Here is a 14,544-nt window from a genome sequence, read left to right as displayed (position 1 = left end):
GCATGTGTCAAAAAATAAACAACAAGAGTTTGTTTATTTTGTAAATATTATAGCAAATAAAATATATTTAGAACAATAATTGATGGTATTTGGGTTAGATTTAGTTAAAAACTACTTGTGGAAAATGAATATAATCATAAAGAACTGGTTTTGAAAGTATAAAACACTCAATAAGTTTCAAGGCCCAATCTATGCTAAAAGGAAATAAATTGGTATTAGCAGGACATGTAAGGGATGTAGAAGAGCTAAGAACTAATGGCAATGTTATTTAATACGAGCCAATATAATTCGTTGAACATCGGTGACTTTAGCACCATATAAAACAAGTTCAAACGTGAGTAATGAACCAACCAAAAACTAACTATTGTAGTCTAACATTTTTATTTATTCTTAGAGATAGGTAATAATGATCGGTTGTTGCTGGAGTAAAATGCAGCTGCGTTTATAACCAGAGCGGCAAGTGCAAACATATTGCTGCTTTAATCAGTAACAAAAATACAAGCAATACTTTATACTTGAAAAAAATAAATGTAATGTTTTTAAAAATCGTGTTTTTATTTATTTTTTACAATATTACTTAATACTCAGTAAGAAAATCGGAGTCTATAAATTTACTAAAACACTGATACTTTGGATTTAAATAAAATAGGTATTCTATGAAACTATCACTGCAAGTTTTGTCGTCGGGTTTTTGAGAACATGGTGGTCCATCATTCATCAACACTAAAACGATAGTTAGGTACTCAATTAATATCTTTATAAAATGCAACTTAAATAAAATTGACTTGACTGATAATGCAATTTTAGGTCACTTTTAGATTATATCGAATCACATACTTTTTCATTTTTACAGCAGCTATCTGATCTAATTTCCAAGTGAATTTAGGAAAAACATTAAATTTGTATACTGACTACCTATTTTTGCCGTTATTTTAACAGTCTACGATACAAAAACCATAAAGACAAGTTTGTTTGACTACTAACTGAGCCCCTTCGGTTGCATATTTTTGCCACGGCAAGCGCGGCAATCGCTTTCTTTATCCCCTCCACCCACTTCGCACGCTCCGATTATTAACACAAAACACAATGTCAAAGTGTCTGTCTGTGACCTCTTCTACGAATAATAAAAACTAAAAAGTGTTTATTATTCGACGATAACGAATTTTGACATAACAAAAAATGGGAGCAAAATATAGTAAACTAGATGACGCCCGCAACTCTATTGCGAAACTCGTTTATCGCGCGGGAACCGTACATTTTTTCGGGATAAAAATCCTATTTCCTTTACCGGGACTCAAAGAATCTCCATGCCAAATTTTAGCAAAATCGGTTCAGCGGTTTAGCCGTGAAGAGGTGACAGACAGACAGAGACATATTAATATTTTGGTCGTAACACGTTTGACGTAGGAGAGCCGCGTTTCGGCACGAATAGGCTGGCTCGACCGGAGAAATACCACAAGCTTACAGAAAACCGGCGTGAAACAGCGCTTGCGCTGTGTTTCGCCGAGTGAGTGAGTTTACCGGAGGCCCAATCCCCTACCCTTTTCCCTTCCCTACCCTCTCCTATTTCCTTCCCTACCCTCTCCTATTCCCTTTCCTACCCTCCCCTATTATCCTATTCCCTCTTAAAAGGCCGGCAACGCACCTGCAGCTCTTCTAATGTTGCGAGTGTCTATGGGCGACGGAAGTTGCTTTCCATCAGGTGGCCCGTTTGCTCGTTTGCCCCCTTATTTCATTAAAAAAAAACATTGTAAAGGCTCTATTACGATAGTGGGTTAATCAAGGGCGACGGTTACGGGGTAATGACATAATAGCCACACACACGCCAACTGTAATGGCGAATAATGGAATTAGACTTAGGGGCGCTATGGGTTTTCAATGCATCGCAATACGCTAGTAAGAAATTAATATCAACTTTTCTTCGTACGACTGTTAACTAAAGTTATGGACCACATAATAAAGTGTTTGGGTAATTGCCGAATTTCCATGTAGGTACCTAATGTTGCTTGTTTTGATGAATGAATGAATGAAAATAAATTTTGGGTCGGAAGAAGGCTCTTCCCATAACATCATGCAGCATGCTTGGTGGAGAAATGCTGCGAGACTTATACTCTTGCTAAATTACAACTCTATAATGCGACCAGCCTGCCTAGCATACGCCAACGAGATATCTCATTCTCGAGATAATTAAAAACTACTCGTCTCATAATGTCAAAATCTCGACATTATCTCGACAAAACTCTATAAAAATGCGTTATTTCGATGATAGATCTACGCGAGAAAAAATGTTTGTCATGCTAGGATCAATAGAGATGAAGAGACAAACCATTAAACATCGAGAAAACATGTAGAGTGAGATATCTCGTTTGCGTATGCTAGGCAGACAGGCACAGTTTGCTAAAAGTGGGCTATGCTATGACGTCACTTCTTAGTTCGTAACACTTCGTAATTTTGTATGAAATCGTTGCTAGTAGAATTTTGTGCTGTGATGATATGATGATAGAGTTTTGTGTCATGCAACAAAAGTCATCGCCACTATGGAGCACTAGGGAGCAAATGAGCAAACGGTCACCCGATGGAAAGAAATTACCATCGCCCATGGACACTCGCAACATTAGAAGAGCTGCAGGTGCCGGCCTTTTAAGAGAGAATACGCTCTCTTCTTGAAGATTTGCAGGTCGTATTGGTCCGGAAATACTACTGGTGACAGTTCGTTCCAGAGTTTTACAGTGCGCGGCAGAAAGTTACGCGAAAAACGCACGGTGGAAGACTGCCAGTCATCAAGATGTTGACCATATGTCTAATACAGGGCCATGAATGCTCGAAACATTCTTATTAGGATTTTTTTTTATAATGAAATAAGGGGGCAAACGAGCAAACGGGTCACCTGATGGAAAGCAACTTCCGTCGCCCATGGATACTCGCAGCATCAGAAGAGCCGCAGGCGCGCTATAGAGTTATAGGGAAGGGTAGGGAAGGGAAGGAAATAGCGGAGGGTAGGGAAGGGAATAGGGTAGGGGATTGGGCCTCCGGTAAACCCACTCACTTGGCAAAACACCGGTTTTCTGTGAGAACGTGGTATTTCTCCGGTCGAGCCGGCCCATTCGTGCCGAAGAATGGCTCTCCCACGTATTTTACATTTACATTTAATAACAAGAAACATAATGCGGGTATAAACAAAAGATTACAAATGAGGCGGGTTTTTGTGAACGGGGTCATGTGTGGAGCTGCTGAGGCATTCTCTTTGTTGAGAGCTAAGCTGCTGCCAGGGCTGGCAGTTATGTGTATGTTCATCTGTGTGTTCTTCGAAGTGACAATCAGCGTTATGGCTACAGCTACGGCGTTAGTGCCTTTCTGCGGTTTTAGACTAAAGTTTATTTTATTCATTAGCCTATTTTGATTGGCTTACGTACACAATTTTGACTCAACAATGCTGTGAATAAATTAACTCCTAAAACCTTATATCAATACGTGAATATTTACATTTTTGCATGATATAATCTGCTGTACAAAAGATCAAAATATTAATAAGTATGGGATAAATAATAAATTTATGGGTCTTTGATACCTCATACCTGAAATTCCTAAACACATTTTATTTTATTTTTATTTATTTAATATTACACTTACTGCCGCAGTCAGCGACGAATATTAAGTACCTAATTACTTAATTGTAATTAAATAAAGAATTTGACAGATAACAATGTATGGGGCTTAGGTCCAAATTTGTAGTGCTGCAGTAACAATATTAATTTATAATAATTGTAACTATTAATTCTGGGTTCTGGCACAAAATGAATTTGCACTCACATTTCTTGTTTGATAGGAAACGAAAAGGATAAGAAACGAAGCTGAATTAATATTGAATTGTCACATTCGACGACCTCTGTGGCTGTGGTGAGCGCGTTGGTAGCTCAAGCCGGGGGTCGCGGGTTCTAATCCCGCCGACGAAACAAAAAGTTTTCAATGTTCCCGGGTCTGAATGTGTATTAAACATGTGTATGATATAATAAAAATCTTAAATATATGTATAGTATAAAAGTATTAAATATATTTTCGTTGTCTGGTACCTGTAACACAAGTCCTTTAGGTACTTAGCATGGGGCCAGACTGACGTGATGTGAAGCGTCCATAGATTAAAAAAAATTGTCACATAAGAATTGACCTAGGGGCTAGGGTTGTTTTAGAGTATATTTTTATGTATAGAAGTACTGAAAGTACCGCTTTTGTGATACTATACGTTAATTTGTATGTTGGCACTTTGCATTCGTTGCTTTCAAGTTTCAGGGCTGGCGAACGCTTTACACACGTATTAAATTGAGTAGCGTGTAATTGTAATGTTGGCAGCCCTGTTTCACTCAGTGTTGCCAGCGAGTCCTGCCAAATGGTCGCGCTTGGCAAGCGTGTTGAATAAAAAATGTTTGACCCGCCTCCATCATGCATTGTTCGTCGCTTGCATGCCTAATTTGCACTCTTTTATTTACGAGTATCGCTATCAGAGCTCAACAATGGAAAATACCGCGATCACAACGCTCCAAAAGTTTGCTGTTGGACGAAATTGGTAACAATTGCCTGTGAGCTGGGGTTTTATAATATAAAGCTTAGATATAACTTCTGTAGGTCTATAGTTTAGCTATATAGACATAAGTAACGCAGAAGAATACTAGATAAATCTAATTTTGCAGTGGATCATCAGGATAGTATCAATATTTCAATATTTGTACAGTTTATATGAAAATATAATGTCTTTGTTGCTAAATAATGTAAAATTACGAAGAAATAATAATGTGAAAACAAAACAATACGTCATATTTGTTACGCGCGATGGCTTGCTTGAAAAAAATGCCCAGCGGGGATCGTGTCCGACACAGCTGTTAAGAATTTCAAATGTTTTTTTTATAAATGCTAAAATGTTTATTGTGTAACTCCGAGGGGTAGTAAACTAGTAACAATATGGTTTCTCGTGAGAATATGGGGTTAAAACTTACCTAGTCTTGGTAGCTTTTTTGTGTACTTACCTGTTACTTAAATAAACTACTACCTAATGTAAAAAAAGATAATTCGATTTAGAAATGAATATTTTACAGTCAGGATACGTCACGAAGTCACGACATAAATTATAATATTGGACAGAAGAAAGTTATTACATGCTAGAAAAGGTAGTTGAAAAGGTTGAAAAGGTAGGTTGACGCCAAAATCTTGAAGTGGTGCCATTTATTTTGTAGAAAAAAATCTATTGCAATTCTTCAACATTATAATAATTATAATGCTCTACCTTACAAACCAAATGCTAATTTTCAATCCATAATATTTATGACGAGCTTTTGCCCGCGGCTTCGCTCGCGTTAAGAAGAATATACAAATTTTCATCCCCTATTTGAACCCCCTGGGGTTGGAATTTATTAAAATCCTTTCTTAGCGGATGCCTACGTCATAATATCTACCTGCATGCCAAATTTCAGCCCGATCCGTCCAGTGGTTTGGGCCGTGCGTTGATAAATCACTATGTCAATCAGTCAGTCAGTCACCTTTGAGTTTTATATATATATATATATATATATATATATATATATATATATATATATATGCGATGCGATGTCCAAGTCGATCTATTTATTTAAAACGTAAAAGATTTTTAATATTTATATGATATTAACTACTTACGTACTAACATGAGACAGAAGGTCCCCTAGGTACGAGTAGGGACTGAATAAATTAACCGACTTGGTATTGCATGGATCTCATAAATTTTTACGGTATAAAAACTGAGTTGCGAGACTTGGTTTTTTTACAGGATGTTTTTGATGGGATCTTACTTCTTTTTGTAGAGTCCTTCTTTTCTACTTTTTGGTACAGTATTTTACTACTATAAATATATCAATAACGATTTTTTAAAGAAATAAATAAAACTTACAATTAATAATAATATAATCATTATGTATACAGTATTACTATACTACATGCCTTTCATGACTACCCAATATCCATACTAATATGATTATAATTGCGAAAGTGTGTTTGTTTGTTTGTTTGATTGTCCTTCCTTCACGGCCTAGCGAAGCAACCAATCGTCTTGATTTTTGACGTAGACTTAGTTGAAAGAATCAAGAGTAACGGGCAAAAGCAAGTGCTTCATATATATACAGGGTGTAACAAAAATAAGTGATAATACTTTAGGGTGTGTACGTGTTCCTTGTAGAGAGTTAACTGTGAAAGTAGCAGCTCTGAAAGACGAAAAAAAATTTTCACTTTTGTATGGGCAAGGGCCCGAGCGTCACGAGTTTCCCCATACAAAAGTGAAAAATTTTTTTGGTCTTTCAGCGCTGCTACTTTCACAGTGAACTCTCTACAAGGAACACGTACACACCCTAAAGTATTATCACTTATTTTTGTTACACCCTGTATATATATACCTATCTACAACTATTACTCCTTCGAATATAAGTACGGAGATATCGATGGTACCGGTACAATGATTCATAAATTGCAAGTAATGTAACTTTGTAATCTTATACATGTATTATATGGGATTACAAAGTTATTCACGAAGTTAGAGAAAGGAGAAGAAGCCTGGACAGTAATTATGACATGTTTATTAGGTTTTCCCTTAATTAAGACACTAAACACTAGCTAGGTATCTCTCTACCGACGATAAACCGGAGATATTGATGGTACGGGTACAATGATTCATAAACCGCAAATGTAACTTTGTAATCCTATACATTTATATGGGATTACAAAGTTATTTACGAAGTTAGTGTATCTAGAAAACTGGACAGAAGTTTTGAAATATTTGAATTTTTCCTTAATTTAGACACTAAACACTAATTATATTCTAAGTTTGAAGGTTCTATCTCTGCTACAAGTGCCTTAGACTTTTGCTGATCGGTCAGTTAGTCAGTCAGTCAGTCAGTGACGAAATTAAGAAACTTTAATAAGTTACAGCTCTTAAACTGCTCGTTCAAATTGGATAAAATTTTAAATATAGCGTGTTTATACAATGCTTGCTTAGCAACTGAAAATTCAGGCTTGTTGGTTTATCAACAATGAAGTTATAGGGGGTCAAAAAGAGCCTGAATTGGTTCGAGAAAAGGATGGTACGGCCGTGCCGCTTTTTTGCTCGACTTGGAGGGGGCACTGCCGTGCCCCCAGATACACCTAAGTTTAACCACCGGTGTGTGGCTGCACCTAGTTCTAGCCGCTATAATGAAGGCTAAACCTAGTTGTAACCGAAGATAAGTAGGACATACCTAAGTTTAACCGCATGTGGCGGGCTACACCTAGTTGTAGCCGGGTAAAACTACTTGTAGCCGCAGTTCGGCTATAAATTTTAATTAGCTGTAAGTTATATATGTTACAGCCTGTAACATATATAAGAGTTGTTGTTAATGCTTCTAAATATTTAGTAAATAATATAATTAGACCTCTCATATACATTTCAATAAAAGAATAGAGCCCAATAAAAGAATGTTTTAATTATTTAATTTCATCAATTTCAAGTCTCTGTGATGGAATTCTTTCTTTGTATTGCCATCTCTTTCTATATCGCCCTCTCTCTCAACACGTGCCGCGTTGGACGGAAATGGAGTTCCAAATTGGAATATTTTAACAATTTCCTTGGCTACAGCCTACATCCCTAAACAAATCGGCCAAGTTCGAGTTGGACTTGCGCACAAAGGGTTCCGTACCACAATAGAGCAAAAATAGGCTGAAAATTGTGTTTTTGTATGGGAGCCCCTCTTAATTATTTAATTTAATTAAATTTTAATATTAATTATTAAAGTAAAAATACAATTGAATATTTCATGAATATTACAAGCCTATGTGTTGCCATTATTGATATCGAGCAAAAAATACCAAAATAAATAACGTTTGTTGTATAGGAGCCCCTTTAAATATTAATTTAAGTTTGTTTTTAGTATTTGTTGTTATAGCGGCATCAGAAATACACAATCTGTGAAAATTTCAGATGTCTAGCTACAGCGGTTCTTGAGATACAGACAGACGGACAGACATCGAAGTCTCAGTAATAGGGTCCCGTTTTTACCCTTTGGGTACGGAACCCTAAAAAGTACACGGTAGTCTGTAATGGAATAGAATAAGTGTGTTTGTGTCACAGTGTTAGTGCGCGAACTCCTCCAAAAAGGCTCAAACGATTTTAATGAAAAATTTTATACAGTACATTCGTTAGGCCTGAGAATAGGTTTTTATCTACTTTTTATATTAATACTAGAAATAATTTATATGGCAAAATAACATGGCTCTCCCACGTATAAATGTCATAAATAATATACTTTCTGAGTTATTTCAGTTTGAAAATATAAAATAAATAACATTTTAGATACATTTAAGATACAACCTAAAACATTTACGACATTTTATCAAGTATTTGTTAAAATAAAATAAAAATAAAAATTGTTTTATTTCTGAATAAATTTGAATCAAATATTTTCAGAATGTTGAACTACATGTTGCCTACCACTTGTTGTTTGTAATATCATTTTCTCTGTCGATTGGCGTATGTTTCATAGGTTGGTGTACAGTGTACACCTATTAAACATACGCCAATCGTCAAATACGACATTTTAAATACTTGAAACTTATTAGGTATGCCACGCTCCATACGAAAAGGTTCGAACTCTTTTGCAAGCAATACAATAAACATAGATGTGACACAGCAATCGGACAATCGATAGGTATTAGTAGGATGTGTACCTCATTTCCCGGCGTCGTTGCTGCTTCATAAATGTCAGCCATGTTGTACCTCTATCATCATCGTCATCTCCCCTGGCCATTTTTTTCATCCCCCTACATTTTTTTCACCCCACAAGCTTTACAAAAAAACAAAGCTTTACGCGCGCGATTCTTAGACAATCTTCTTTACAGTCTTCTAGTAATCGTCGTAAGTGTGTTAAAACACACTTACGACGATTACTCGTGACTCTAAAGAGTCATGAGAAGTGACTAAATTTAATAATGTGACTATACCCCATCTTCGTTATTTTAGGTACGCTTTGTGCAAGTTCGAGCGGTAAAGATATAGTTTACCATATGATGTGGTTAAAATAAAACTCGAAGGTGATAATCAAGCTCAAGGGACAGATACGCGCATTTTTGACATCGCCCGCCTCCTAGAGCGCGGTCACAGTTGAAAGGATTTAAAAGAAAGAAAGCGTGGGGGCTTAGCCCCCAAATATTGTGCAACATTTGCTTTCAAACGCCTGTTGCTTACCTGTCGCAAGATCACGGATCTGCCGATTTATTCAAAGTTGCACCCCTCCATTACTTGAGATATTTATTCTTCTACATTGTTATTCACGTTGGATGAGGATAAATAGCCTAAGTTTTAAGGGTCGAAAGACGAGGGTCAAATAATATAAAGACGTCGAACGTGACAGTAACAAACATCATGCATCCCTACTAACTTTCACATTACAGTGAATAGTGCTTGTCAGGCATTTTGGTAATTTCAAAGTCAGAAAAATACCTTGAATATAGTCAAAGGGAACTGTGCATTTTTCCGCAAATACAGTAGCTTAAGTGGTATGTCCTCTACGTGTGTGCTAAATAACATAAAAATCGGTTCAGTGGTTCGATTAGTGCTTTCAAACAAATACTTAAAGAAATTATGAAAAAAAAAAAATACCTAAGTTAGTTACGTGGGAGAGCCATGCTTCGGCACGAATGGGCCGGCTCGACCGGATAAATACCACGTTCTCACAGAAAACCGGCGTGAAACAGCGCTTGCGCTGTGTTTCGCCGAGTGAGTGAGTTTACCGGAGGCCCAATCCCCTAACCCCTACCCTATTCCTTTCCCTACCCTCAACTATTCCCTTCCCTTCCCTTCCCTACCCTCCCCTATTACCCTATTCCCTCTTAAAAGGCCGGCAACGCACTTGCAGCTCTTCTGATGCTGCGAGTGTCCATGGTCGACGGAAGTTGCTTTCCATCAGGTGACCCGTTTGCTCGTTTGCCCCCTTATTTCATAAAAAAAAATAAGTATAGTTAAGCAGTAATTACCAAAAGGATTCTAGAAAATTTTCCTCATAAACTTAACCCCTTTTCTATCCACGTTAAAGAGTTATAAAGTCATGTCAAACACATAAAGTGCAGCGGTCAAACAGGCCCGCCCGTATTTAACCCCTAAACGCTGGGTGACTGCACCCACGAGTTACCTATGGGGTATTTTTGTACCCAGTTTAACCCTGCGTAGTACGATGAGGTATTTTTGTTCTGCTTAACTCGTTAGCGCCGCGCCTGCCTCGGTACAGCCTACAACTGATGGGGTATAATATGATAAGTAAATATGACTTAACTCTTAAAGTTGCCATTTTTTTAGATTGGATGTTGCAACTTCGTATTATCGAATCTCGTTTTTTATGTGGAACAGTATAATATTATGTTTCGAAAGAAAAACTATCCCATTTCCTTTTCCGGGACTAAAAGTACCTTCATACAAAATTTCATCTAAATTGTTTAGGCTGTTTAAGGGCAAAGAGGTGTCAGAAAAATACACTTTCGCGCTTATAAATAACTAGCTGTCTCGGCAAATGTTGTTATGCTTGTTTTCCTGCTTTTCTCTTGAAGTTTTTTCTGATTTTTTTTCTATAGACCTCACGGAGCCCGAGACCTTTCCAACGAATGCAAAACCGTGGAAATTGGTTCGTGCGTTCTGGAGTTATAACTCCGCTATAGCGTCAGGAAGGAAAACCCGACTTATTTTTATATATTAGATAATGTTCGTATTCAGTAACATTTATATTGGCTTGGTGTTAAGCTGAATTGAAAAATAGCGTCTACATTTATTCAACAAAAAAAAAAACTGTAACAAAAGCGTATAGCATTGATCGCATGTGCGCGTGACAGAGTATTTAAATTTTGCAGTTTTTAATGGCGGTTTGTACATACTTTTTAAACTATTATGCCAACAAAATGTCTGACACAGGCTACCTGCAGTAAAACTACGAATAGTTTCAAAATGTTCACTTATTTTATTGTTTCAAATCGAATGAAAGTAAATTGAAAGTATAGAAGAAAAATATTTTAAGAAAAAGTCGTATGTCATAGCGGGCGGGGCCCCTAGATGATCAATTTTATTGCGCAATATCACACATTGCGTAATAATAATGACCGTCTAGGGTTGATATTGAACATCGCGCGCCTTCAAGCTAATCACTACATAGTATAAAACAAAGTCGCTTTTTCTGTCCGTATGTCCCTTTGTTCTCTTTAATCTTTTAAACTACGCAACGGATTTTGATGCGGTTTGCTTTAATAGAGTGATTCAAGAGTAAGGAAGGTCAAATGTGTGTTTTGATTCAAAACACATATTTGACAATTTGACGCAACTTGACGCTCCCGCTTAGCAGTCGCCTAGTCGCGTAGTGGATATAATGATTATTATCTATCGTGTCCAAAAGTTACACACACGCTCAATTTTAGTTGATTGATTGCCACCATGACTTCATTGATCATTCATCAACGTTGATCATGGGCAAGATCAATATACCTCTCTACACTTATCAATCAAAATACTAGTCCGGCCGGCAACGCACCTCCAGCTCTTCTATTGTTGCGAGAGTCCATGGGCTTTCCATCAGGTGAACCGTTTGCTCGTTTGCCGCCTTTTTTTAAGAGCCTGTGTGGGCAAAGGTCTGCCCCTCAATTATTTTATAAAAAAATAAATAATACTAAAGTTTGTTTTATTGCGTGTCAACCCTTCAGCGAGTCTAAAAGTCTAACACCAAACAGTCTGGGTGTTATCTACCCCTCTGCTCGGCATGCAAACGAGCGACTAATTGTGGACGAATATTAATTATATAACGTTAATTAAAACAGATAATGGGTCTGGGCGCGCCGCACGCAACGTCGAATGTACTAGAAGATAACCATTTTATTAAAAAACATAAAATACTGGCTGAACTTGATGTGTGCGCGAAATGTTATAAAAAAAATAATTTGAAATTCTCTTTACAAAAAAAAAATGTCTGGTCTTTTTCATCCGCACTTTGTTCATACCTTAAAATGAACAATAACAATTTTATTAGTTTTTGTTTTATAAAGTTATCAAGTTAAATGATACTAGTTTTTACTAATACATATACAATGTGTCCCGACACCGGTCTCCGTTCCTTTAATGTCGTGATGTATGACATATTTCATCAACAAATTTGCTCTCAAATATTATCTCTCTTTCAGGTTGTAAAATCGCAGCCATTTAAGCTTTACACTAAAGGATCGGACACCGGTGTCGGGACACATTGTATAACGAGAAGTAAATATTTTTTCTGCGCATGGAATAGGCTCTAAAACTTCAGGACCAAACGGCAAAATTATTTCCACGGGCTCCATTTTCAGCGTAAGAGACTTCGGTAAGTTCCTCGAAATACACAAAATAAGAATAATATTACTAAACAATCCAAGTAGTTCTATATCAATACTACAATTCTATAAATGTGTATAGAATAATTATTCTAAATGCTTTCTATTATACATGACTCAACTGTCCCCAATGTAAGTAATTGTAGGTTACGATAAAAGAAAACACAAACAACCAATAGATTCCTAAATTATATTTATGGTTGATTGATTGAGAAGGAATTAATATGATTTTATACCGAAAATAAAGCCAACTAAACATAGTTATCATAGTTCAGCTCCTACAATATTGTTACAAAGGTACTGATATTTTGCTCACTAATTAATACAATGGCTATAAGGGTCAAAGTGGTATACTGAATTATAGGCAGCTAGATAAGAATTAGTTTATCGCCCTTAAACCATACATTTTTTCCTGTCTCTCAAAGATTTTTCGCACCAAGCTTCATCTGAATCAGTTTAGCCGTTTAACTGTGAAGAGATATACACAGACTGACAGAAAGATACATTTTATAACTTTAATAATGTGGTATATTAGCGTTATAAAAAAAAAACTGTACTTATTCATTAGTACTTTTAAATGTCGCTACAATGGCGTAGGCCCGCTACGAACGTGCTACGGCGTAGAGCGTCTACGACGTAGCTTATCGTAGAACCCAACGCAAGATCTGTGTTATTTTGTTTGCTATTTGATATTTTACACTTCTACTGCTTAAGTATATAAGCTATATTATTATATTTTTATTTCTTTATTAGATATTTTTTACATACCAATAATACCAATATAACTAAAGAGAAAACATTTTGAGAAGCTTTAAAAAGGCCCCGAAACTAATATACAAATGAAATGATTTTTTACAAAGATATGGAGTGAGACCATAAAAATAGTACAAGCTATTTAAAGCATAAAATAAAAAGTTCCTGAAGAACGTTCCGCTCATACATAATCACATTGAGACAAAGTGATAATGCTAGACATGGCTGATGCTGATGATGAGCAGGTAATCGTCATGTCACGTCGACGGGATATTGTCGCTGTCAACATCCGACGAGCCGCTTCCTGATGTATATAAATAATGTATACGTATCATAGAGATAGAGTAAATAGAAAGCATTTAGCGTACAATTCAAATTATAAATGCGAAAGTGTGTCTGTCTGTTACCTCTTCACGCCCAAACCACTGAATCGATTTTACTGAAATTTTGTATGGATATGCTTTGAGTCCCGGGATATTACATAGGATATTTTTATCCCGGAAAAATTTACGATTCCTGCCCTACTAGAAAAGTGGCAAGCGATTATCGTAAACGCCAACAAAATGTCCCCAACTATGTCACGTTTTTCTTGTATATTGTAATGCTTTGAATAAAGGAGTAAATAAAAAATAAATGTATGCGATTTGATAAGTCATCGCTTCGCTAGCGAATACTAACGTCGAATCCCATACATTTTGTTACCGTTTACAATAATCGCTTGCCACTTGTCTAGGCCCTCTGCGCGGTAAACGAATTTAGGCGCAACGTACTTACGGGCTACATCTAGTTGTAATAATGTTTACTCATTGGGTGCAATAGTGTATGAGAATAAAACTGAGTCATGCCTTTTGTGTAAAATATCAGATTTGTTTTCTTTAAGGAAATTAGGATGTTATGATTATTTTACGACCCTATTGTCTTCCCTCTTTTTTTTATGAAATAAGGGGGCAAACGAGCAAACGGGTCACCTGATGGAAAGCAACTTCCGTCGCCCATGGACACTCGCAGCATCAGTGCGTTGCCGGCCTTTTAAGAGGGAATAGGGTAATAGGGGAGGGTAGGGATGGGAAAGGAATAGGGGAGGGTAGGGAAGGGAATCGGGTAGGGAATTGGGCCTCCGGTAAACTCACTCACTCGGCGAAACACAGCATAAGTGCTGTTTCACGCCGGTTTTCTGTGAGAACGTGGTATTCCTCCGGTTGAGCCGGCCCATTCGTGCCGAAGCATGGCTCTCCCACGTATAAAATCTCTTCTATAAAATCTTCCCTCTTTGACAAAGAGGGAAGACACAAGAGAGAGTCTTAGTCTGGGATTGCGGTTGAAAAATCTAAATTGTTGCAATTTGAATAGTGAATTATATATTTGCATCAGCTAGGCTTCGAAACCACCTGTCCGATTTTAATAAAAATT

This window comes from Aricia agestis, chromosome 14, assembly GCF_905147365.1.
Source record: "Aricia agestis chromosome 14, ilAriAges1.1, whole genome shotgun sequence".
Classification (NCBI taxonomy): Eukaryota; Metazoa; Arthropoda; class Insecta; order Lepidoptera; family Lycaenidae; genus Aricia; species Aricia agestis.
This window is presented reverse-complemented; position numbering follows the sequence as displayed.